The 26,926-nt window shown below is 46.7% G+C and overlaps 1 protein-coding gene across 2 annotated transcripts in view; it reads right to left on the bottom strand.

Annotated features, from left to right (window-relative positions):
* Nucleotides 1–25,672, bottom strand: part of PRRG2 (proline rich and Gla domain 2) — a 151,186-nt gene extending 125,514 nt beyond the window's left edge. For both annotated transcript variants that reach the window (XM_063942572.1, XM_063942574.1), the window contains exon 1: nucleotides 25,179–25,672. The gene's annotated coding sequence lies outside the window, so the exon portion shown is untranslated. The remainder of the gene's footprint in view (nucleotides 1–25,178) is intronic.
* Nucleotides 25,673–26,926: the final 1,254 nt, after the last annotated feature.

Here is a 26,926-nt window from a genome sequence, read left to right on the forward strand (position 1 = left end):
GCATTACAGGGAAGTACAGGCACTAAATAAACTACAGCTCACAGCAGCCCATAGCTCCAAAGCATTCCGGCACTAAGGCCTGCTGGGAGCTGTAGTTTATTGAGTACATCTTCTTCCCTGTAATGTGGCGCATTGGGACACCGGCGCTAACAATAGTGACTGGCTGCTTGGCTGCTGTGCGAGTCTCCGGGAGATCCACTGCCAAAGGGAAGACGGGAAGACAGCAGCTTAGCTGCTTCCAGGAAAAGAAGCATTACCCACCCCCTCCCCCACTCGCAGTACCTCCAGGCCCCATCCGCGGCACCCCCACAGCGGTGGCTCCGGACCCCCTCCCCAATCCGCAGCACCCCCACACCCGTCCCTCCCCCACCCGCGGTGGATCCGGACCCTCACCTGCGGTTCCCACGCACCCGCCCCTCCCCCACCCGCGGAACCCCCGCAACCACCCCTCCCCCACCCGTGGCACCCCCTGAACCCCTCCCTCATCCGCGTCTCCCCCGCACCCGCCACTCCCCCAACCACAGCACCTACTAGGCTATTCATCAGGCCCTGCGTGCACTGTTCACGCCGTTGCAAGGGGCTACGACCCCTTAACCATCGCACGCCCTTTGTCCATGCAATATTTAACCACTCATACAATTATGATTGGGGGAAATACTTCATGTAATACAAATATTGCACGCCACAAGGGCGTGCAAGGGTTAAGGGGGCGTAGCCCCTTACGACGGCATGAAGACCGCCCGTAGAGCGCGATGAATCACCTAGTCAATTAATCTTAAATGACTGTCAGCAGGAATAACATTTTTCTTTCAGGAGTAAACAAACAAATTCAATAGATATATAACAAATGAAATACTCTTATATAAGCATGTAAAAAAAAAAGAAAGTAAAATCAGTTTTATTTTAACATTCTCTTTCATTTAATTCAATATGGTTATAGAAAGAGAGGACTTCTAAACTGTAATTGCTGCTTGGCACAGACCAGACACGCGATGGGAGAATAATGTACCAGGATTAAATTGCAGAGTCGGCATTCAGTGAGCACGAGTTACAGACATTTCATAACACAGTGTCAGATCTTATCATCAGAGAAGCAGCGTGTTCACTGCGCCATGAAGAAAGAGGAGCATTGTCTTGCATTGGCAGTAAGGCGCACGCAGCTTATCTCCACCTATTCAACCTTTATTGTGGGATAGGAGCTTCTGGCTACAGAAAAGCGGAGATTAACTCTCCCCCACTTGACACGTTGCCTCTTATCCTGGGAATACACACAGTTTTGGGGCCATTCCCTGTAGACCTTGAAAGACCATACCACATTCACTTTGGAAAACAAACTGACTGTGACTATATCATCTTAAGTTCCCATCTGACCAAATGTTACAGTATGTTCATGTACCAGCCATCCAAAATACATAAAACTAGAGCTGTACACCACCTCCATCACGGGTTTTGGATCTGTATTTGGTTTTGCCAAAACTGCCCTTGTTGGTTATAGATAGATAGATAATTTTTTTTCTTTACACAAATCATAAAAACTGTTAAAAAAACACAGAATTTTGGCCTATTTTTCTTCCTACAGTATTATTAACCTCAATAACAATGTCCAATCATTTCCAGTAAATTTTGACCACCTCACAATATTGTTTTCATCCAGTTAAGGCAGCTGGATGACTAAGCTAAGCGACAGCACTGGGTGGCACAAACATGTGGTACTTAAACTTCCAACATGGCACATCTAGGAAACAGAATGGCAATGCAGTGGCAGACAGGGTGGCTGTTTAAATATGAAAATGTTTGTCGCCTACACAAGAAAAGAGTCCGCAATGTAAGTATATGAATATTACACTGCAGTACCACCTACAGTGTCACAACACTTGTATAAATATTACACTGTGGACTTACGTGCAGCGTCACAATACATGTATGAATATTACACTGCGGTCTGACCGGCAGGGTCACAGTACTTGTAAATTAAAAATAATAGTATAGTACACTAGGGTGCAGCATAAGATAATTTTTTTTTATAATATATTATATAATATATATATATATATTTTCCAGAACCAAGAACCAGCACCTCCAATCTATGCTAAGAATGGTTTTAATATCCACAGAATCCACAAATTCCATTTAAAGACAGATGCAAAGATCCGGAGTCATGATAAGGTATAATATGAGCAAGACAAAAAAGTGCAAGTGCCTGCATGGAGTGGCCAATAGTATAGTTAAATCATCTGCACACCTACGGTTCCAAAAAAGTAAATAAAGAAATAATAATAATATATATATATATATATATATATATATATATATATATATATATATATATATATATATATATTATAATTTCCTTAGTTCCTGTCTTTATAACAAACAGATAAAACCCCCACACAAACCCTTTCAGCTCGCATAACAAATACACAGTAGTATTTAACATGCTCGAGTCGAGGAATAATTCAGCTGTTCAATTCTCAAAGAGTAGGTGCTCTATAAGATATGGCAAGAGTCACTCCATCTTTTATTTAGCGCCACTTCCTGCTGGCACTGAGTTATGTAGGGTCCTATAGGTGCTGACTAATTTAGATCCTGGAACATATGTCCAGAAATAGACAAATGGAACAAAATAGGGAGGAACACACAATTAATGCAGCTACACAATCATATTTCACCTACCATGGAATTGTATGGTAGTAATAATAATACCGCATTATAGGGATGGTACTGCTGGGTTCAGTATGGATTAACGGCGGGCAGGATGCCAGCTGTCAAAAACCCGACAGTGGCATCCCGCCCGCCAGAATGCCATTTCATGAATGGAGATGAAGCCAGAGATGAGTTGGGCAACATTGTACTTTATAGAAACACCTTGAGCAATGGGGGAGGGTCCTTCCAACACTGAACGCTGGAGGAGGAGCTCAGGGTCAGGAGTTAAAGATATTTCCAACATATTGCTAATTCCCAAAAGCCTTGTCCGCAGGTCATCCCTTTATTAAATTTATTTATATTTGCTGACGTCAGTGCTGGAACCTAGTCCTCCCCCTTTGGTATCGCCTACAAGATAAACATGCCATAGCCTGATTTTAGATACACATTGCTACCTTAGTCACCTTCTCTGCAGGCTGGAATGACAAATATGAAGCCATCCGAGTTGTAGCAGACGACAAAACTCCAGCACGGAGAAAATAAGACAAACATCAAAGCCATAAAAAAAAAAAATGTTTAAAAACAAGAAAAACTGGCTCTGTATATGTACATATCAATGACACAAAATGTAACTGTAACTTTTACTTTTGGAATACCAATACAAAAAAACAAAAAAATAAGATTTTACTCACCGGTAAATCTATTTCTCGTAGTCCGTAGTGGATGCCGGGGACTCCGTAAGGACCATGGGGAATAGACGGGCCCCGCAGGAGACTGGGCACTCCAAGAAAGAATTAGTACTACTGGTGTGCACTGGCTCCTCCCTCTATGCCCCTCCTCCAGACCCCAGTTAAGGAAACTGTGCCCGGAAGAGCTGACATTACAAGGAAAGGATTTTGGAATCCAGGGTAAGACTCATACCAGCCACACCGTATAACTTGTGATAACATACCCAGTTAACAGTATGAACAACAACAGAGCATCAAACCACGGATGCCGACATAACATAACCCTTTATTAAAGCAATAACTATACACACGTATTGCAGAAAGTCCGCACTTGGGACGGGCACCCAGCATCCACTACGGTCTACGAGAAACAGATTTACCGGTGAGTAAAATCTTATTTTCTCTAACGTCCTAGTGGATGCTGGGGACTCCGTAAGGACCGTGGGGATTATACCAAAGCTCCCAAACGGGCGGGAGAGTGCGGATGACTCTGCAGCACCGAATGAGCAAACACAAGGTCCTCCTCAGCCAGGGTATCAAACTTGTAGAACTTTGCAAATGTGTTTACCAAGTAGCTGCTCGGCAAAGCTGTAATGCCGAGACCCCTCGGGCAGCCGCCCAAGAAGAGCCCACTTTCCTTGTGGTATGGGCTTTTACTGATTTTGGATGCGGCAATCCCGCCGCAGAATGAGCCTGCTGAATCGTGTTACAGATCCAGCGAGCAATAGTTTGCTTTGAAGCAGGAGCACCTAGCTTGTTGGATGCATACAGGATAAACAGCAAGTCAGTTTTCCTGACTCCAGCCGTTCTGGCCACATAAATCTTCAAAGCCCTGACTACCATCAAGCAACTTGGAATCCTCCAAGTCACAAGTAACCGCAGGCACTACAATAGGTTGGTTCAAATGAAAAGATAACACCACCTTCGGCAGAAATTGTGGACGAGTCCGTAATTCTGCCCTGTCCATATGGAAAACCAGATAGGGGCTTTTACATGACAAAGCCGCCAATTCTGACACACGCCTAGCCGAAGCTAAGGCCAATAGCATGACCACTTTCCACGTGAGATACTTTAGCTCCATGGTCTTAAGTGGCTCAAACCAGTGGGATTTCAGGAAACCCAACACCACGTTGAGATCCCAAAGTGCCACTAGTGGCACAAAAGGGGGCTAAATATGCAGCACTCCCTTAACAAACGTCTGAACCTCAGGAAGAGAAGACAGTTCTTTTTGAAAGAAAATGGATAGGGCCGAAATCTGGACCTTTATGGACCCCAATTTCAAGCTCAAAGTCACTCCTGACTGTAGGAAGTGCAGGAACCGGCCCAGCTGGAATTCCTCTGTATTTTCGCCATATACGGTGATAGTGTTTTGCTGTCACGTCCTTCCTAGCCTTTATTAGCTTAGGAATAACTTCATCCGGAATGCCTTTTTCCGCTAGGATCCGGCGTTCAACCGCCATGCCGTCAAACGCAGACGCGGTAAGTCTTGGAACAGACAGGACCCCTGTTGCAACAGGTCCTGTCTGAGAGGCAGAGGCCATGGGTCCTCTGTGAGCATTTCTTGCAGTTCCGGGTACCAAGTCCTTCTTGGCCAATCCGGAACAATGAGTATTGTTCTCACTCCTCTTTTTCTTACGATTCTCAGCACCTTGGGTATGAGAGGAAGAGGAGGAAACACATAAACCGACTGGAACACCCACGGTGTCACTAGTGCATCCACAGCTATCGCCTGAGGGTCTCTTGACCTGGCGCAATACCTTTGTAGCTTTTTGTTGAGGCGGGATGCCATCATGTCCACCTGTGGCAGTTCCCATCGATTTGTAATCTGTGTGAAGACTTCTTGATGAAGTCCCCACTCTCCCGGGTGGAGGTCGTGCCTGCTGAGGAAGTCTGCTTCCCAGTTGTCCACTCCCGGAATGAACACTGCTGACAGTGCTTGCACGTGATTCTCCGCTCAGCGAAGAATTCTGGTGGCTTCCGCCATCGCCACCCTGCTTCTTGTGCTGCCCTGGCGGTTTACATGAGCCACTGCGGTGTTGTCTGACTGAATCAGCACCGGTTGGTTGCGAAGCAGAGGCTCCGCTTGACTCAGGGCGTTGTATATGGCCCTTAGTTCCAGGATATTGATGTGCAGACAAGCCTCCTGACTTGACCACAACCCTTGGAAATTTCTTCCCTGAGTGACTGCCCCCCACCCTCGGAGGCTTGCATCCGTGGTCACCAAGACCCAGTCCTGTATGCCGAACCTGCGGCCCTCGAGAAGGTAAGCACTCTGCAGCCACCACAGAAGAGACACCCTAGCCCTGGGGGATAGGGTGATCAGCCGATGCATCTGAAGATGCGATCCGGACCACTTGTCCAACAGATCCCACTGAAAGATCCTCGCATGGAACCTGCCGAAGGGAATGGCTTCGTATGACGCCACCATCTTTCCCAGGACTCGCGTGCAGTGATGCACCGACACCTGTTTTGGTTTTAAGAGGTCTCTGACTAGAGTCACGAGCTCCTGAGCCTTCTCCGCTGGGAGAAACACCTTCTTCTGGTCTGTGTCCAGAATCATGCCCAGAAAGGGCAGACGCGTCGTAGGAATCAGCTGCGACTTTGGGATATTAAGAATCCAGCCGTGCTGTTGCAACACCTCCTGAGAGAGTGTGCTACGCTGATAAGCAACTGCTCTCTGGACCTCGCCTTTATGAGGAGATCGTCCAAGTATGGGATAATTGTGACTCCTTGCTTTCGAAGGAGCACCATCATTTCCGCCATTACCTTGGTAAATATTCTCGGTGCCGTGGACAGACCAAACGGCAACGTCTGGAATTGGTAATGACAGTCCTGTACCACAAATCTGAGGTACTCCTGATGAGGTAGACAAATGGGGACATGCAAGTAAGCATCCTTGATGTCCAGAGACACCATAAAATCCCCCTTTTCCAGGCTTGCAATGACCGCTCTGAGCGATTCCATTTTGAACTTGAATCTTTTCAGATAAATGTTCAGGGACTTTAAATTCAATATGGGTCTGACCGAACCGTCCGGTTTCGGTACCACAAACATTGTGGAATAGTAATCCCTTCCCTGTTGAAGGAGGGGAACCTTTACCACCAGCTGCTGGAGATATAACTTGTGAATTGCCGCCAACACTACCTCCCTTTCCATGGGGGAAGCTGGCAGGGCCGATTTGAGGTAACGGTGAGAGGGCATCACTTCGAATTCCAGCTTGTATCCCTGAAACACAATCTGTATAGCCCAGGGATCCACCTGTGAGCGAACCCACTGGTGGCTGAAATTTCGGAGACGCGCCCCCACCGCTCCCGGCTCCACCTGTGGAGCCCCAGAGTCATGCGGTGGATTTAGTGGAAGCCGGGGAGGACTTCTGTTCCTGGGAACTAGCTGTATGGTGCAGCTTCTTTCCTCTACCCCTGCCTCTGGCAAGAAAGGATGCACCTCTGACTTTCTTGCTTTTTTGTGATCGAAAGGACTGCATTTGGTAATACGGTGCTTTCTTAGGTTGTGAGGGAACATATTCTAAAATCACACGTTATTGTCCTCCGTATGGGGCGCTTCCAAATCACTGCAGCTGTTTCCTTAATTAGTGGCAGTTCAGCTCCCACTGCCCAAACAGTCATATATCAATAAAAATTCAAATCAAGGAAAGCACAGCGCTGTTTCTTACGAACCATAGGGATACAGTCCAAGCTTCCTCCACGTTATGAATAACACTGTTTTGGAATAAAGGAAAAATGCTTTTTATCTACATTGATGTGGCAAAGTGTTATTCACTTGGACTGTATCCCTATGGTTCGTTAGAAACAGCGCTGTGCTTTCCTTGATTTGAATTTTTATTGATATGTGAGGGAACATATGGCAAAAAATTTGACTTCCCAGCCGTAGCTGTGGAAACTAGGTCCGAGAGACCGCCCCCAAACAATTCCTCACCCTTATAAGGTAAAACCTCCATGTGCTTTTTAGAGTCGGCATCACCTGTCCATTGCCGAGTCCACAGGACCCTTCTGGCAGAAATCGACATTGCATTTATTCTAGAGCCCAGTAGGCAAATGTCCCTCTGGGCATCCCTCATATATAGGACAGCGTCTTTTATATGCCCCAGGGTTAGCAAAATAGTATCCTTGTCCAAGGTATCCAGTTCCTCAGACAGAGTATCTGTCCATGCTGCTACAGCACTACACATCCAGGCCGACGCAATTGCCGGCCTCAGTAGAGTACCTGAATGTGTATAAACAGACTTCATGATACCTTCCTGCTTCCTATCCGCAGGATCCTTTAGGGAAACCGTATCCTGTGACGGCAGGGCCACCTTCTTAGATAAGCGTGTCAAAGCTTTGTCTACCCTAGGGGAGGATTCCCAGCACATCCTGTCCGTTGGCGGGAAAGGGTACGCCATAAGTAACCTTTTGGAAATCAGCACTTTCCTATGAGGAGAATCCCACGCTTTTTCACATAAAACTCATTTAACTCATGTGAAGGGGGAAAAGTCACCTCTTGCTTTTTCTCCCCAAACATATAAACCCTCTTGTCAGGGACAGGGTTTACCTCTGATATGTGCAATACATCCTTCATTGCTATAATCATGTAGCGGATGGCTTTAGCCATTTTAGGCTGCAATTTTGCATCATCGCCATCGACACTGGAGTCAGAATCCGTGTCGATATCTGTGTCAACAATTTGGGATAGTGGGCGCTTCTGAGACCCTGACGGCCTCTGCGCTGTAGGATCAGGCATGGGCTGAGACCCCGACTGTCCCAAGGCTTCAGCTTTATCCAACCTTTTATGCAAGGAGTTTACATTATCATTTAACACCTTCCACATATCCATCCAATCAGGTGTCGGCGCCGTCGGCGGAGACACCTCATTCATCTGCACCTGCTCTGCCTCCACATAGCCCTCCTCGTCAAACATGTCGACACAAGCGTACCGACACACCACACACACAGGGGATGCTCTATATGAGGACAGGACCCCCACAAGGCCTTTTGGAGAGACAGAGAGAGAGTATGCCAGCACACACCCCAGAGCTATATAACCCAGGAATTACACAGTAACTTAGTGTTGACCCAGTAGCTGCTGTATATATGATTAATGCGCTAAATTTATGTGCCCCCCCTCTCTTTTTACCCTCTGTCTACCGTGAGTCTGCAGGGGAGAGCCTGGGGAGCTTCCTCTCAGCGGAGATGTGGAGAGAAAATGGCGCTGGTGAGTGCTGAGGAAGAAGCCCCGCCCCCTCAGCGGCGGGCTTCTGTCCCGCGATTTGGTGTAAAAAATGTCAGGGGCTCATGCATATATACACTGCCCAGCTGTATATATGCTGCTTTTTGCCAGGAGGTACTCAATTGCTGCCCAGGGCACCCCCCCCTGCGCCCTGCACCCTACAGCGACCGGAGTGTGTGGGTTAGTGTGGGAGCAATGGCGCACAGCTGCAGTGCTGTGCGCTACCTCATATGAAGACAGGAGTCTTCTGCCGCCGATTTTGACGTCTTCTTGCTTCACCCGCCGGCTTCTGTCTTCTGGCTCTGCGAGGGGGACGGCGGCGCGGCTCCGGGAACGGACGACCAAGGTTAAGTTCCTGTGTTCGATCCCTCTGGAGCTAATGGTGTCCAGTAGCCTAAGAAGCGCAACCTAGCCGCAGCTTCTCTCCCCTCAGTCCCACGTAGCAGAGAGTCTGTTGCCAGCAGAAGCTCTCTGAAAATAAAAAAACCTAACTAAAATACTTTCTTAATAGCAAGCTCAGGAGAGCTCACTAAAATGCACCCAGCTCCGTCCGGGCACAGATTCTAACTGGGGTCTGGAGGAGGGGCATAGAGGGAGGAGCCAGTGCACACCAGTAGTACTAATTCTTTCTTGGAGTGCCTAGTCTCCTGCGGGGCCCGTCTATTCCCCATGGTCCTTACGGAGTCCCCAGCATCCACTAGGACGTTAGAGAGAGAAAAAAAAAGAAGGTTGTGGTAAAAAAAAAAAAAAAAAGTATAGTACAGCTGGAAGTTCAGTTGTCGTTCCTGGGCAAACCAGAATGTCATATCATCCGGATAGTACAGTGTATATGCCCAATTCGCACTGCCGCTGGTCCTACACGATATCTTCTGGTTACCCGTGCTGCACGTCCAACCAGAACATATCATGTACGTTGTTATGCTGCCGAATGCAGCATGGCATGGTACATTGCGCTGCTGTACCACTGCATATTTCGGCCTATCGGATTGGCCGGGAACACATTGTCCTGATGTGTACTTGGCCCAACGCTGCACACTCCCCATCATATTATAGTAATCTCTATCCCTGGGGGTAAAAATCGGTGTAATAAACTCACCTGCATAGGACTATTCTCTCAAATGTTCATTTGATAGAAAGGTGCAACTATTGCATGAAAACAAAAGAACTGAGGAACCAAGTTCGTTGCTTGAGATAAAGTTACATGCATCATACTTGGAAGAAACGTAAGGATAGTATATAACCTAACAGGAAGCAGTCAGACAGGTCTATCTACTATTTTGTGCCAGTTATTTCTACGCTTTGAATTCAGATAAACAAGAATCTGGAATGTACTTACACCCCATCCCCTAAACACAAATAACTATGAGGACCAACACCCCAATAAACACACAACACGGGCAGAAATGGCTGCACTGCATTAAAAAACAATTGTGAGAACAAGAAAGAATTTGATAGCTCTTCTTTCTCCATCAACCTATATTACCACGACAGTGACAAAGCCAAACCAAAGTCTCAACTCAAGTAGAACCTTGTAGCTGATTTAACAAATGCCTCAACCAATAATGACAGAAGTTTTTAAATGCAATCACCAAGAGCTAGCCAACACTGACCGATACAGTCACCTAAATAATAAAAAGAAGCCAGAACGGCATTACTTTTTGAAGGCATGAAACATCTAAAGTCCTGGACTGCTTATCGGATATGGAGCTCCACAGGTAACAGGTGGAAAACTGCCTACATCAGTTTGAATTGGGGGGAGGGGTGGAGGTGATAGAGCGTAACAAATGCATGCCAGAATGGCCCATTTTTAAATCAGGTTGCTGCGAAATAACAGAAGGATTATGCGTCACTGTCTGATATAATGGAGAAGTGGATTCATAAGTCTCTAGGAGCCTCCGCAATATCAGCTTTAGGCACTTTGCTACGTACCAAGTGTGAATCTGCAAATACAAAAGGAGCAATTTAGTCTGTAGCAGACACAAAAGGGCATTTACACCCTGGCAGAAACAAAGGAGCATTTTTATGGCGGAGAAAAAAAAGTGAAATATATATGAAATAGCCCATCCTTCATGGCTCTGCTACAGCACTAACATAAGACCTTCTCTAATACACCTGTAAAGGCGCAGCCATGGTTGGAGAATGACTCAGTAAACCATCCGCACACCTACGGTTCCAAAATCAACCACCTTTTTCCACAGCCATTATATTCTATGAAAGCAGCAAGAAGGATGAAGCAACAAGGCGGATCCTGAATCATCTCCAAGGACCTCACAATCTGCACACATTTCAGAGTTATACTTGTTAGCCGGTAGGTACGGTATATAAATTCAAGTATGGAGGTGTTTGAACTGCTCTCCATTTTACGTGTTCCTCAAATGCAGGTCTTTGTTGCCACCAGTATCAGTAACTCTTTGCAATTTATCGGCTATTGAAATGGAAAATATTGTGGCATACCAGGATATATGCTAGTCCCTCAAGACTCTGGTGTGCTAATGTACGGTCACACTACAGAGATAAAGGCAATGACTGCAATGCCACTGCTGGAATAGATCATGTCTGCTGCCTCCATGCTTCTCTCCACCATGTTAGCACAAGTGAGGAGACAGATGTAGGAGCCACCAGCAGACCACATCAGCAGCATCGAGGAGATGATCAGTTTGTGACATCTTCACATGAACTTCAGGACAACAGGGAAAATCTCTTCTTGGCATGGGCCGGCTGTGATGGAGGAAACGGACAGACTGAGCTTCAACAGAGGCTGAACATAGGCATTATTCACCTCTAACTGCTGCAGACAGTATCCACATAAATATCACCTCCCCTGTTATACAATAAGGTGTGTGTGAACCAAGACAAAAGCAGAGAGAAGTAGCAGAAATGTAAAATACTTTATATATTATACCCTGTGCCAAACCTCATAAAGGAATGGCACTGACAGGGTCAGGAATCCCTTCAGCCTCCCCCAGCTGCATAGATGTATTAAATCAGTAGACTAGATTGTGTAGCTCTGGTGATGCTTCCATGTCTGTAAACATTCAGCTGTCATGATTACAGGGTTCATGCTTGACACCTTGGGCTTGATTCAGAGTTGGACGTAGACTTACAGAGGCGCAAATCCATTTTTTGAGACGTACCATCGAAACTTGCTCCAGCCGTCGGAACATGGGGTTGTGTGTAAGCCATCCTGCATTTCTGAAAGTATCTTTAGCGGTACAAATATTGCCAAGCCTAATTCCACCCATTAGTAATGAAGGCACAATTCACTAAAGACTTTCACAGAAAGAACTTTTATTTTTTTATTTGTATTAATTAATTAAGTTGTGTGCCCCAGGATGCCACACTATATGAACATTCATGGATGGATGTGCACTATTATCTCAACAATCTGCGGAAATTAGGTTTTGCAGCATTAATATAGGCTCTCTAATCTGCATAACACATTATAATAAAATATAAATGTAATATACAATGCAATTAGCTAAACCAATATTGCCACTGAATAACTACTTGGGGTTACATACTATTTACCGGTGGGCGGGATGCCGGCTGTCAAGATCCCGACAGAATGCCAGCAGCGGGGCGAGTGCTAAGAGTCTTCTTGCGGGTGAGCTGCACTCTCCACAGGTTCTAGTCTCACTCCATGGGTGTTGTGGAGACCCTCGATTGTGGCTTTCGGCATTGTTGGCTGTAAGGATTTGGGCGTCAGTTTTCTGACCGCCGGGATCCCGACAGCCGGCAAATTGATTGCATCCCACTATTTGTATGGGGAATAGTTAGTTTAGATTCCTCAGCCCCTGAGGGAATTCTACTTCACTCACTAGATAGGGTTTAAGTGCATTATCCCTTAGAGTACAAATGCAGGAGTCTTAAGGCCCATACACACTAGACGAGAAAGTAAAAGATCTCGCTCAGAAGGGCCCATCTGAGCGAGATCTTCTACAATCTCATCCAGTGTGTGCACTCAATGTCGTTAATGACCACCTCCCTCGTCTGAACATGTACATACGAGGGAGGTCCTCGTTAACGACAGCCATGCTGCAGATGTCTCCCCTGCCTACCTTTTCCGCACATCTCTGATCAAAACTCAGCAAATTCCCAACAGTATATACTACTCCACCTGTGTATAATGCCCACATGAACCCTTTGGCTCATATAACAACGCACGTTCCTAGTGAACAGAGCCAACCCAGGATGGGTGTCCTGGGTCCAAGACACTGCCCAGTATCAGGGTTATTCCCTGGACCATCCCCGGGTCGCCTGCAGTGTGAAAGGCATGACCTGGGTCAAGATAACACATACATACATAATAAATAAATAGATAGAGAGAGATAGAGAGATAGAGATATATATATATATAGATAGAGATATATATATATATATATATATCTCTATCTCACACGTGTGGTCTAAATAGAATAATGCCATTATCCTGAAACAGAGAAGAAAATCCAAAAATCCCTTCCATTAATGTAATCATCTTCTATGTCACTAGCTTTTATAATGTGCAAGATTAATATTGTATTATGCTTCTCATAGGCAATCAATGTAATCTGATAATCTAAGAGCCACATTCAAATATTCGGAGAGCCCACTATCATTTGAAGGAAGATGCAGCGACCTCCCAAAAGTTGGAGCATCAATTATGCTCATTAGAGAAGTTGCAGTGATCATCAGGGAGCCTGGCTATATGTAGGAGACAGGAGTACTAGGAGAATTTTGTCACCTCGCTGGACTGTAGTCAAGGGCATCAAATAAGGTGCCACCATTCCGATCTCTATCTAGGGCAGTGGCTCCCAAAAGCGTTCCTCAAGGGGGGGCGCAGTTAAGTTCCCGACTGTCAGGATCCCGGCAGTCTAAATACCTACACTGGAATCCTGATACCCGTTGAAATGCTGGCAGTCGGAATCCCGACCTCTGCCCGGCATACCCACTTGGATGGTAGTCCACGCCACCATCTGAGGGGGAATAGATTAGTGTGGCGACCGAAGATCGCCACCAGGTCAGAAACGTAGCGAGCACAGAGAGTCTTCGAGGGGACACGCTGTGCTTGATTGCTTGATGTGCCACAGCAATGCTGTGCATTACCCTCCCCCCAGTGCATTGCTGGGTGCCAATATATGCTGCAGCACGAAAATACTCCAAGGGTTGCAAGGCAGTATGCCGACTGCTAGCTCCCAGTACCCCAGCAATATAGGGTGGCAGAGTAGAGTGGCAGCATGCTGGGGAACAGGGTGAACCAGCTTCCCGTACCCCCTGCGATGAGAGTGAGCAAGCAGCCCCGTGTGCACATTAAATGCATGACCCATACTAAATAAAAGCACCTATGGGAAGGTGGGTGGGGTGCTAGTCTAGGTAGTGTTCATCACTACCTTCAAGTGTACATACATACATATTTAGTAAAGGAGGGGGGGGGGGGGGGGGGAGACTTGAAGGCAGAGACACCTTTTACCTTGAATACCACCCCACCTACCTACCCGCCCTTAGGTGCTTTTGATTAGGCAGTATGATAGGTAAGACCTGTACAAATTAATATATCAGTATTAGGAATGTTAGGGACCCACCTGATGAGGTCATCTGGCCATGGTAGGCGGGCCCACATTTTTGGCCTAAAATGGTGCTAAGAACCTCAATTTCTCTCCATGTAAAATTTTAGAGTTTATTATACTTATCATGATTACCATATGGTTCAAGTTTGCCGGAGGTGTGGGATGCCAGCTGATCTCAGGCATTTTAGAAACCTCTCTAAATGCACCATAAGGGAAGTGGGCCCCTCCTGGTTGTGGTGCCATGTGGGCTTGCATTGCTGCCTCACAGCACAGTATTTTGGGGGTAAATGTACTAAGATGGGAGTTCTATTTAAGATGGGATGTTGCCCCTAGCAACCAATCAGATTCTGCTTCTCATTTATCTAGCACCCTTTGAGTCTGAAACCAGGAAGCGGTCTGTATTTTTGGATTATGTATAGTCTCCACCATTTCAGGTATTTGGTCCAGTCTCCACCCACATTCCAAAGACCTGATATTTTAATGGGCCTAAAGAAATTGATAGTAGTAAAATTGGGCATAGGGTGGCCATTCTACAGTATGTGCCATGACAGATATAAATGAATGATAACATTCTCTATACAGGGATGCATAAAATATTATATCCGTATACAACCGTAATGCTCTGACTATCAGGTTAGCAGCTGATGAATGAATATATCTATATACACTGCTCAAAAAAATAAGATTTTACTCACCGGTAAATCTATTTCTCGTAGTCCGTAGTGGATGCTGGGGACTCCGTAAGGACCATGGGGAATAGATGGGCTCCGCAGGAGACTGGGCACTCTAAGAAAGAATTAGTACTACTGGTGTGCACTGGCTCCTCCCTCTATGCCCCTCCTCCAGACCTCAGTTAAGGAAACTGTGCCCGGAAGAGCTGACATTACAAGGAAAGGATTTTGGAATCCAGGGTAAGACTCATACCAATCACACCGTATAACTCGTGATAACATACCCAGTTAACAGTATGAACAACAACAGAGCATCAAACAACAGATGCCAACATAACATAACCCTTTGATTAAGCAATAACTATATACACGTATTGCAGAAAGTCCGCACTAGGGACGGGCGCCCAGCATCCACTATGGTCTACGAGAAATAGATTTACCGGTGAGTAAAATCTTATTTTCTCTAACGTCCTAGTGGATGCTGGGGACTCCGTAAGGACCATGGGGATTATACCAAAGCTCCCAAACGGGCGGGAGAGTGCGGATGACTCTGCAGCACCGAATGGGCAAACACAAGGTCCTCCTCAGCCAGGGTATCAAACTTATAGAACTTTGCAAAGGTGTTTGAACCCGACCAAGTAGCTGCTCGGCAAAGTTGTAATGCCGAGACCCCTCGGGCAGCCGCCCAAGAAGAACCCACTTTCCTTGTGGAATGGGCTTTCACTGATTTTGGATGCGGCAAACCAGCCGCAGAATGAGCCTGCTGAATCGTGTTACAGATCCAGCGAGCAATAGTCTGCTTTGAAGCAGGAGCACCCAGCTTGTTGGATGCATACAGGATAAACAGCGAGTCAGTTTTCCTGACTCCAACCGTCCTGGCTACATAAATCTTCAAAGCCCTGACTACATCAAGCAACTTGGAGTCCTCCAAGTCACGAGTAGCCGCAGGCACCACAATAGGTTGGTTCAAATTAAAAGATGACACCACCTTCGGCAGAAATTGCGGACAAGTCTGTAATTCTGCCCTGTCCATATGGAAAACCAGATAGGGGCTTTTACATGACAAAGCCGCCAATTCTGACACACGCCTAGCCGAAGCTAAGGCCAATAGCATGACCACTTTCCACGTGAGATACTTTAGCTCCACGGTCTTAAGTGGCTCAAACCAGTGAGATTTCAGGAAACTCAACACCACGTTAAGATCCCAAGGTGCCACTGGTGGCACAAAAGGGGGCTGAATATGCAGCACTCCCTTTACAAACGTCTGAACTTCAGGAAGCGAAGCCAGTTCCTTTTGAAAGAAAATGGATAAGGCCGAAATCTGGACCTTTATGGACCCTAATTTTAAGCCCATAGTCACTCCTGACTGTAGGAAGTGCAGGAACCGGCCCAGCTGGAATTCCTCTGTAGGGGCCTTCCTGGCCTCACACCAAGCAATATATTTTCGCCATATACGGCGATAATGTTTTGCTGTCACGTCCTTCCTAGCCTTTATCAGCGTAGGAATAACTTCATCCGGAATGCCTTTCTCCGCTAGGATCCGGCGTTCAACCGCCATGCCGTCAAACGAAGCCGCGGCAAGTCTTGGAACAGACAGGGCCCCTGTTGCAACAAATCCTGTCTGAGAGGCAGAGGCCATGGGTCCTCTGTGAGCATTTCTTGCAGTTCCGGGTACCAAGTCCTTCTTGGCCAATCCGGAACAATGAGTATTGTTCTCACTCCTCTTTTTCTTACGATTCTCAGCACCTTGGGTATGAGAGGAAGAGGAGGAAACACAAAGACCGACTGGAACACCCACGGTGTTACTAGTGCGTCCACAGCTATCGCCTGAGGGTCTCTTGACCTGGCGCAATACCTTTGTAGCTTTTTGTTGAGGCGGGATGCCATCATGTCCACCTGTGGCAGTTCCCATCGATTTGTAATCTGTGTGAAGACTTCTTGATGAAGTCCCCACTCTCCCGGGTGGAGGTCGTGCCTGCTGAGGAAGTCTGCTTCCCAGTTGTCCACTCCCAGAATGAACACTGCTGACCGTGCTTGCACGCGAATCTCCGCCCAACGAAGAATCCTGGTGGCTTCCGCCATCGCTACCCTGCTTCTTGTGCCGCCCTGGCGGTTTACATGAGCCACTGCGGTGATGTCTGACTGAATCAGCACCGGCTGGTTGCGAAGCAGAGGCTCCACTTGACTCATGGCGTTGTATATGGCCCTTAGTTCCAGGATATTTATGTGCAGACAAGCCTCCTGACTTGACCACAGCCCTTGGAAGTTTCTTCCCCGAGTGACTGCTCCCCATCCTCGGAGGCTTGCATCCGTGGTCACCAGGTCCCAGTCCTGTATGCCGAACCTGCGGCCCTCGAGAAGGTGAGCACTCTGCAGCCACCACAGAAGAGACACCCTGGCCCTAGGGGATAGGGTGATCAGCCGATGCATCTGAAGATGCGATCCGTACCACTTGTCCAACAGATCCCACTGAAAGGTCCTCGCATGGAACCTGCCGAAGGGAATGGCTTCGTATGACGCCACCGTCTTTCCCAGGACTCGCGTGCAGCGATGCACCGACACCTGTTTTGGTTTTAAGAGTTCTCTGACCAGAGTCACGAGCTCCTGAGCCTTCTCCGCCGGGAGAAACACCTTTTTCTGGCTTGTGTCCAGAATCATGCCCAGGAAGGGCAGACGAGTCGTAGGGATCAGCTGCGACTTTGGAATATTCAAAATCCAGCCGTGCTGTTGCAACACTTCCTGAGAGTGTGCTACGCTGATCAGCAACTGCTCTCTGGACCTCGCCTTTATGAGGAGATCGTCCAAGTATGGGATAACTGTGACACCCTGCTTTCGAAGGAGCACCATCATTTCCGCCATTACCTTGGTAAATATTCTCAGTGCTGTGGAGAGACCAAACGGCAACGTCTGGAATTGGTAATGACAGTCCTGTACCACAAATCTGAGGTACTCCTGATGAGGTGGATAAATGGGGACATGCAGGTAAGCATCCTTTATGTCCAGAGACACCATAAAATCCCCCTCTTCCAGGCTTGCAATGACCGCTCTGAGCGATTCCATCTTGAACCTTTTCAGGTAAATGTTCAGGGATTTTAAATTCAATATGGGTCTGACCGAACCGTCCGGTTTCGGTACCACAAACATTGTGGAATAGTATCCTCTTCCTTGTTGAAGGAGGGGAACCTTCACCACCACTTGCTGGAGATATAACTTGTGAATTGCCGCTAACACTACTTCCCTTTCTATGGGGGAAGCTGGCAGGGCCGATTTGAGGTAACGGTGAGGGGGCATCACTTCGAATTCCAGCTTGTATCCCTGAGACACAATCTGTACAGCCCAGGGATCCACCTGTGAGCGAACCCACTGGTGGCTGAAATTTCGGAGACGCGCCCCCACCGCTCCTGGCTCCTGTGGAGCCCCAGCGTCATGCGGTGGATTTAGTGGAAGCCGGGGAGGACTTCTGTTCCTGGGAACTAGCTGTATGGTGCAGCTTCTTTCCTCTACCCCTGCCTCTGGCAAGAAAGGACGCACCTTCTTGCTACTCTGTGATCGAAAGGACTGCATTTGGTAATACGGTGCTTTCTTAGGCTGTGAGGGAATATATGGCAAAAAGTTTGACTTCCCAGCCATAGCTGTGGAAACTAGGTCCGAGAGACCGTCCCCAACAATTCCTCACCCTTGTAAGGTAACACCTCCATGTGCTTTTTGGAGTCGGCATCACCTGTCCATTGCCGAATCCACAGGACCCTTCTGGCAGAAATTGACATTGCATTTATTCTAGAGCCCAGTAGGCAAATGTCCCTCTGGGCATCCCTCATATATAGGACAGCGTCTTTTATATGCCCCAGGGTCAGTAAAACGGTATCCCTGTCTAAGGTATCCATTTCCTCAGACAGATTATCTGTCCACAAATATAATTTTCAATATACACTCAACGTTACTTGAGTGTATATGAATATTTGATCGGGCGCACACAAGAAAATATATCTACCTGTAAACACACGGAAAAAAGGTTTTATCTTTTGTCAATACATATAATAAATAGCTTCCAATAGCAGCTCCTATGGGACAACTGGATGTCAAGATAAGATAAATATATAAATCTCTGATAAACTAGAGACAAACATAAGGAGCGCTGGTTTAAAATTCAATTCATAAATTTAATATCAATTTAAACACACATAGTATAGTAAAAACTCAATTGAGTATCTATATAGGCTGACGCTTCAATAAGCTCATAAAAGTGCACATAACTGTATTTAAAAGTTCAAAGATAGATTCCAATCATGATCTACAGCAACAGAAATCAGCTGGTAATTGTCGGTCAAAGCTTAATTAGCAATCCAGGGTTCCTTTTATCTGCCTTTCAGTTGTAATTATGTCCTCCAAGTGCGCAGATGATTAGAGAGCATAGAATGGTTTTATGATAATTCAGATTAGAGCTCTATAGCAGTTCAATTATCCGTTTAGTATAATCACACAGACAATGCAGAAGATGGAATTACCAGACCTCCTGAGGAAACCGCTTACCACTAGAGCGGAGAAACGCGTAGAGGACGCTCCATTGTGCACCGTGTATGCTACAGTCAGCCTGGTTCCCTGCCACTCGTTTCCTCCGTGTGCAAACCTTTCAGTGCGTCTACCAGTTGTGAGGACCGAACGCCGTGACCGCCATATCCGGCAAGCCCTCCCGGGACATCCTGACCGCTGGGTCCAACACCGTTAAGTATCCATGCAGTGTCAGCTTGAAAAATACTAGCAATTTGGTGGAGAAATTTCCGTGACAGCCTGGTCTGGTAATTCCATCTTCTGCATTGTCTGTGTGATTATACTAAACGGATAATTGAACTGCTATAGAGCTCTAATCTGAATTATCATAAAACCATTCTATGCTCTCTAATCATCTGCGCACTTGGAGGACATAATTACAACTGAAAGGCAGATAAAAGGAACCCTGGATTGCTAATTAAGCTTTGACCGACAATTACCAGCTGATTTCTGTTGCTGTAGATCATGATTGGAATCTATCTTTGAACTTTTAAATACAGTTATGTGCACTTTTATGAGCTTATTGAAGCGTCAGCTTATATAGATACTCAATTGAGTTTTTACTATACTATGTGTGTTTAAATTGATATTAAATTTATGAATTGAATTTTAAACCAGCGCTCCTTATGTTTGTCTCTAGTTTATCAGAGATTTATATATTTAGATTATCTGTCCATGCTGCTACAGCACTACACATCCAGGCCGACGCAATGGCCGGCCTCAGTATAGTACCAGAGTGTGCATAAACAGACTTCAGGATACTTTCCTGCTTCCTATCTGCAGGATCCTTTAGGGCGGCCGTATCCTGTGACGGCAGGGCCACCTTTTTAGATAAGCGTGTCAGAGCTTTATCTACCCTAGGGGAGGATTCCCAGCGCATCCTGCCCGTTGGCGGGAAAGGGTACGCCATAAGTAACCTTTTGGAAATCAGCACTTTCTTATCGGGGGAATCCCACGCTTTTTCACATAATTAATTTAACTCATGTGAAGGGGGAAAAGTCACCTCTTGCTTTTTCTCCCCATACATATACACCCTTTTGTCAGGGACAGGGTTTACCTCTGATATGTGCAATACATCCTTCAAAGCTACAATCATGTAGCGGATGGCTTTAGCCATTTTAGGCTGCAATTTTGCCTCATCGCCATCGACACTGGAGTCATCATCCGTGTCGATATCTGTGTCAACAATATGGGATAGTGGGCGCTTCTGAGGCCCTGACGGCCTCTGCGCTGTAGGATCAGGCATGGGCTGAGACCCCGACTGTCCCAAGGCTTCAGCTTTATCCAACCTATTATGCAAGGAGTTTACATTATCATTTAACACCTTCCACATATCCATCCAATCAGGTGTCGGCGCCGTCGGCGGGGACACCTCATTCATCTGCACCTGCTCTGCCTCCACATAGCCCTCCTCGTCAAACATGTCGACACAAGCGTACCGACACACCACACACACAGGGAATGCTCTATATGAGAACAGGACCCCCACAAGGCCTTTTGGAGAGACAGAGAGAGAGAGAGAGAGAGAGAGAGTATGCCAGCACACACCCCAGCGCTATATGACCCAGGAATCACACAGTAACTTAGTGTTTACCCAGTAGCTGCTGTATATATGATAATTGCGCTAAATTTATGTGCCCCCCCTCTCTTTTTACCCTCTTTCTACCGTGAGTCTGCAGGGGAGAGCCTGGGGAGCTTCCTCTCAGCGGAGCTGTGGAGAGAAAATGGCGCTGGTGAGTGCTGAGGAAGAAGCCCCGCCCCCTCAGCGGCGGGCTTCTGTCCCGCGATTTGGTGTAAAAAATGTCTGGGGCTCATGCAGTTATACAGTGCCCAGCTGTATATATGCTGCTTTGGCCAGGAGGTACTCAATTGCTGCCCAGGGCGCCCCCCCCTGCGCCCTGCACCCTACAGTGACCGGAGTGTGTGGGTTAGTGTGGGCGCAATGGCGCACAGCTGCAGTGCTGTGCGCTACCTCATGTGAAGACAGGAGTCTTCTGCCGACGATTTTGACGTCTTCTTGCTTCATCCGCCGGCTTCTGTCTTCTGGCTCTGCGAGGGGGACGGCTGCGCGGCTCCGGGAACGGACGATCAAGGTTAAGTTCCTGTGTTCGAACCCTCTGGAGCTAATGGTGTCCAGTAGCGTAAGAAGCGCAACCTAGCCGCAGTTAGTAGGTTTGCTTCTCTCCCCTCAGTCCCACGTAGCAGAGAGTCTGTTGCCAGCAGAAGCTCTCTGAAAATAACAAAACCTAACTAAAATACTTTCTTAATAGCAAGCTCAGGAGAGCTCACTAAAATGCACCCAGCTCCTTCCGGGCACAGATTCTAACTGAGGTCTGGAGGAGGGGCATAGAGGGAGGAGCCAGTGCACACCAGTAGTACTAATTCTTTCTTAGAGTGCCCAGTCTCCTGAGGAGCCCGTCTATTCCCCATGGTCCTTACGGAGTCCCCAGCATCCACTAGGACGTTAGAGAAAATAAAGGGAACACTATAATAACACATCCTAGATCTGAATGAATGAAATATTCTTATTAAATACTTTGTACTTTACATAGTTGAATGTGCTGACAACAAAATCACACAAAAATTATCAATGGAAATCAAATTTATTAACCCATGGAGGTCTGGATTTTGAGTCACCCTCAATATTAAAGTGGAAAAACACACTACAGGCTGATCCAACTTTGAAGTAATGTCCTTAAAACAAGTCAAAATGAGGCTCAGTAGTGTGTGTGGCCTGCACGTGCCTGTATGACCTCCCTACAACGCCTGGGCATGCTCCTGATGAGGTGGCGGATGGTCTCCTGAGGGATCTCCTCCCAGACCTGGACTAAAGCATCCACCAACTCCTGGACAGTCTGTGGTGCAACGTGGCTTTGGTGGATGGAGCGAGACATGATGTCCCAGAAGTGCTCAATTGGATTCAGGTCTGGGGAACAGGCGGGCCAGTCCATAGCATCAATGCCTTCGTCTTGCAGGAACTGCTGACACACTCCAGCCACATGAGGTCTAGCATTGTCTTGCATTAGGAGGAACCCAGGGCCAACCGCACCAGCATATGGTCTCACAAGGGGTCTGAGGATCTCATCTCGGTACCTAATGGCAGTCAGGCTACCTCTGGCGAGCACATGGAGGGCTGTGCGGCCCCTCAGAGAAATGCCACCCCACACCATTACTGACACACTACCAAACCGGTCATGCTGGAGGATGTTGCAGGCAGAATGTTCTCCTTGGCGTCTCCAGACTCTGTCACGTCTGTCACGTGCTCAGTGAGAACCTGTTTCATCTGTGAAGAGCACAGGGCGCCAGTGGCGAATTTGCCAATCTTGGTGTTCTCTGGCAAATGCCAAACGTCCTGCACGGTGTTGGGCTGTAAGCACAACCCCCACCTGTGGACGTCGGGCCCTCATACCACCCTCATGGAGTCTGTTTCTGATCGTTTGAGTAGACACATGCACATTTGTGGCTTGCTGGAGGTCATTTTGCAGGGTTCTGGCAGTGTTCCTCTTGTTCCTCCTTGCACAAAGGCGGAGGTAGCGGTCCTGCTGCTGGGTTGTTGCCCTCCTACGGCCTCCTCCACATCTCCTGATGTACTGGCCTGTCTCCTGGTAGCGCCTCCATGCTCTGGACACTACGCTGACAGACACAGCAAACCTTCTTGCCACAGCTCGCATTGATGTGCCATCTTGGATGAGCTGCACTTCCTGAGCCACTTGTGTGGGTTGTAGGGAGGTCATACAGACACGTGGAGGCCACACACACTACTGAGCCTCATTTTGACTTGTTTTATGGACATTACATCAAAGTTGGATCAGCCTGTAGTGTGTTTTTCCACTTTAATATTGAGGGTGACTCCAAATGCAGACCTCCATGGGTTAATAAATTTGATTTCCATTGATAATTTTTGTGTGATTTTGTTGTCAGCACATTCAACTATGTAAAGAACAAAGTATCTAAGAAGAATATTTAATTCATTCAGATCTAGGATGTGTTATTTTAGTGTTCCCTTTATTTTTTTGAGCAGTGTATATCTATATATATCACTCTCTCTCTCTCTCTCGCATTAACTGTATAGTGACACCTTGTTTGAGGTTACAAAGTCACAACATATAAATACAACTCTAAAAACAGTATAAAAAGTGGCTTTTTTTTTATTAATTAAGCATAGACATCCCAAATATAAACATTATGGTGTAAGTAACTTTGTGCAATGAATATTGAAGTGACTGCATCTTTGTATAATATTCCAAACAGCTGACAAGCAATTTAATACCCACACACGCTGTAAGAAAGCTTACATAAACAGCCAAATAGATAATAATAGGTTCCAAATCATGGACAGATGGGGATGACACTTGATGAGGAATCTGGAAGGGAAAGAGCTTCTGTGCTCACGCCCTATCTTCAGAGCAAGAAGGATTATTTACCAGTGATCGTCTAGTAGTGTATGCATTACAGTAAATACATACTCATTCACAACAAACCAACACCACACACTGCTTAAGGGTCACATCAGTGCAGACTGGTCACCTAGAGGTTAATGAAGTTACTGGAACATGTTCTGTGGCTTAAATAAAAAGTCAAACCACCCATAGTATTTATGGTATCTACTTCCTTATAAGAAAACAACACATTATAATAGAAGTATTTTCCATATAGCAATTTACCTTTACATTGCAGAATGACAAAGGAAACTTCCATGACATATGTCCCTAGCTACAGTGCCCGTTCGTGGTCAGTTCTAGAAGGACTATTCCAGCTACCTTCTAAAACTTCCCAGGAACAATAACAACATAAATGATTTGCAACAAGTGCCTAGCACGCGCTGGACACGGGTAGTCTTCAGGTTGCCGGTGGCCGGGCTCCCGGCGACCACCATACCGGCGCCGGAATCCCGACTGCCAGCATACCGACATCTTTTCTCCCTCTTGGGGTCCACGACCCCCCTGGAAGGAGAATAGATAGAGTGGCGAACTCAGTGTGCCGTGAAGGGGCTCATTTGTGCTCGCCCAGCTGTCGGTATGCCAGTCGCCGAGGCGCCCGACCGCCTGCAAACCATACTACACCCGGTGGACACATGTAGTTCTCCAGCTGTTTGTGAAGATTTACTACAAAGTCCAGCATGGGCATGTTTGGGCTTGCAGATCCACACACTGTCCATGCCTTGTGCATGTATACAGAAACCACCTGCTCTTTCTAATCACTGTTTATTTCAAAAACAAAAACAAATGGCACAAACTTTACTTATGGTGCCCACAAACAGTGAGATTTGTGCTAGGTGCGATTTGAGCATATACAATGTGTGCTATGCTATTTGGATTGTACACACTGTGCAATTTGGACTGCAGCCGATTTTGACTACACTACAATATAAATTAAAATAGTGGGCTGATTGCGGTGTAGTTCAAAAAATACCTGACTGCACATACTATTTTGCCTTGCGATATTGACTGCGCTTGAGCGCGCATCGCAAGGGAAACTAAACACGGCGCAAAATGTACTAGATGCAATACAATTTAAACTAAAAAGATCAAATCGCACCGTGTGTGGGCACCATTAGAAGAAATAATAACACACACACACTAAAATTCCTCTCTTTTTTTACAAGGCAACTTCAGACCATTATCTACTTAGCACAGATCACTGTATTGTTATTGCAGAGGGTGGATAGTTGTAATAACGCTCATAAGAAAACAATGTGTCACTTTCCTACAAGAGAGACAGACAGAACACAGCAGAGGGATGATTCCACTTAATGACAGCATTATGCAATACAAATTAGCAGCTGGTTCACTATGAAAACACAATAATGTACTTACCACAGAGATATATTGTCAGGTCACAGGTGAATAGCCAGCCTGTGAGAGATGATAACACCACAGCTGGGATCTCAGCCACTAACAATCAAATCCACAACACAAAGAAAAATATAAATATATAGCTGTAAAAATTGGTTTTCAGATGGCTTCAGCTGTCAAAAACACCAGTGACAATGAACAGCTGTATCGCAGGCACATGGCAGCTTGGACCAAGCTAGCTCAGGATGTGCACTTGATCTCCCAGTCCATAAATGCAAAAATGACACATGTCTGAAAGCAGAGCATAGGACACTGATTGCAATACTGGATCTCACTTGCAGCAGTGAGGGGCTGGTCTGCCCTCCAGCAACAGGCGACTACACAGTACTTTCCTCCTGTGCTGAATCACAGAGTTCCTCCTTTTCCTGGAAGCTCTCCCTCCCCCTCTTTCTGTCTGTCTGCACAGCACCTACTGATAAGAGGGCCAGCTCACAGGCTCAGGTAGCAGCAGCATCAGGAGGAGGTGTGCTGCTGTGGTCATGTGACCAGTGGAGGAACAGGTATAACACTGTTCAAAGGGGCAGGTGGTGCATTCCTGCATGACTCTCCCTCTGCTCATGCCTTAAAGCCCAAACGGCTGATTTATGTTTGAGCCATCATACAAACCCTGCAAATTCAGCTCATGGACTCAGGTGGATAGCAGTAGGGAGACGCAGAAGAGCTGGTTGCTAGTTACACACTGTGAGCCTTTTTCTTATTTCTCTGAATAAATGCAGGTCCTGGGAACACAGAGAAATAGTGTATTTTTACATATATGCAGAGCAGTACGCGTATCAAGGTGCACACACCTTACCATTGCCTGCTTTACATTATCATTGTCAATGGGTGTTTGCAGGTGCAAAGGCGACGCCTCCTTATAAGCAGATAAGTGTGTTTCTATAGGTCTGCATGAGCGGTATCTGTGTACTGTACTGGTGGGAACCCCCCATCTATCCACTGTTCCACCTCTCTGGACGCAGGCTGGCGGAACAGGTAAAATTGCGTTCGTCTGCAAAGGCGCTTATGCATATGCCCATTTTCTGGGCATGTGCAGAGGGGTATGGGTTCGTTGGGTCGACAGTCATTAGGTCGACAATTTAAGGTCGACATGGGCATTAGGTCGACATGTACTAGGTCGATAGGTGAAAAGATCGACATGAGTTTTTGGACTGTTTTTGGTGTCTTCTTCATAAGTGACGGGGAACCCCAATTAGTGCACCATGTTCCATCGCATGGCTCGCCATGCTTCGGGCAAGGTGCCTCGCTCCGCTACCGCTTTGCTCGGCACAAGTTACCGTTCCAGTCATAGTCCACGTGGATCGTCAAGTATGGAGAAACTCAATTATTTATTTTTTAAAACTCACGTCGACCTTTTGACCTGTCGACCTAGTACATGTCGACTTAATGACCATGTCGACCTTCAGTGGTCGACCTAATGACTGTCGACCTAACCACCGTATTCCGTGCAGAGTGATACACTACGCAGACTGGCATATGTACCTATGGCCAAAGTCAGTTATTATGGAAAGCTCCTGAAACATTTGCACATAACTCAGATTACATTTACAATCTCTGTGCCACAAGTCGTTGGCATAGTATGTGCTCTTATACATGCAGAAGCAGGGTCGCACTGGCCCATGGGGGTACAGGGGAAACACCTGGTGGGCCACACTGCCATGCATGCACTAGCAGTATTTACTGTATATATTTATCCATGGGCCCAGAGCATG

This window comes from Pseudophryne corroboree, chromosome 10 (genome assembly GCF_028390025.1).
Source record: "Pseudophryne corroboree isolate aPseCor3 chromosome 10, aPseCor3.hap2, whole genome shotgun sequence".
In the NCBI taxonomy this organism is placed as follows: domain Eukaryota; kingdom Metazoa; phylum Chordata; class Amphibia; order Anura; family Myobatrachidae; genus Pseudophryne; species Pseudophryne corroboree.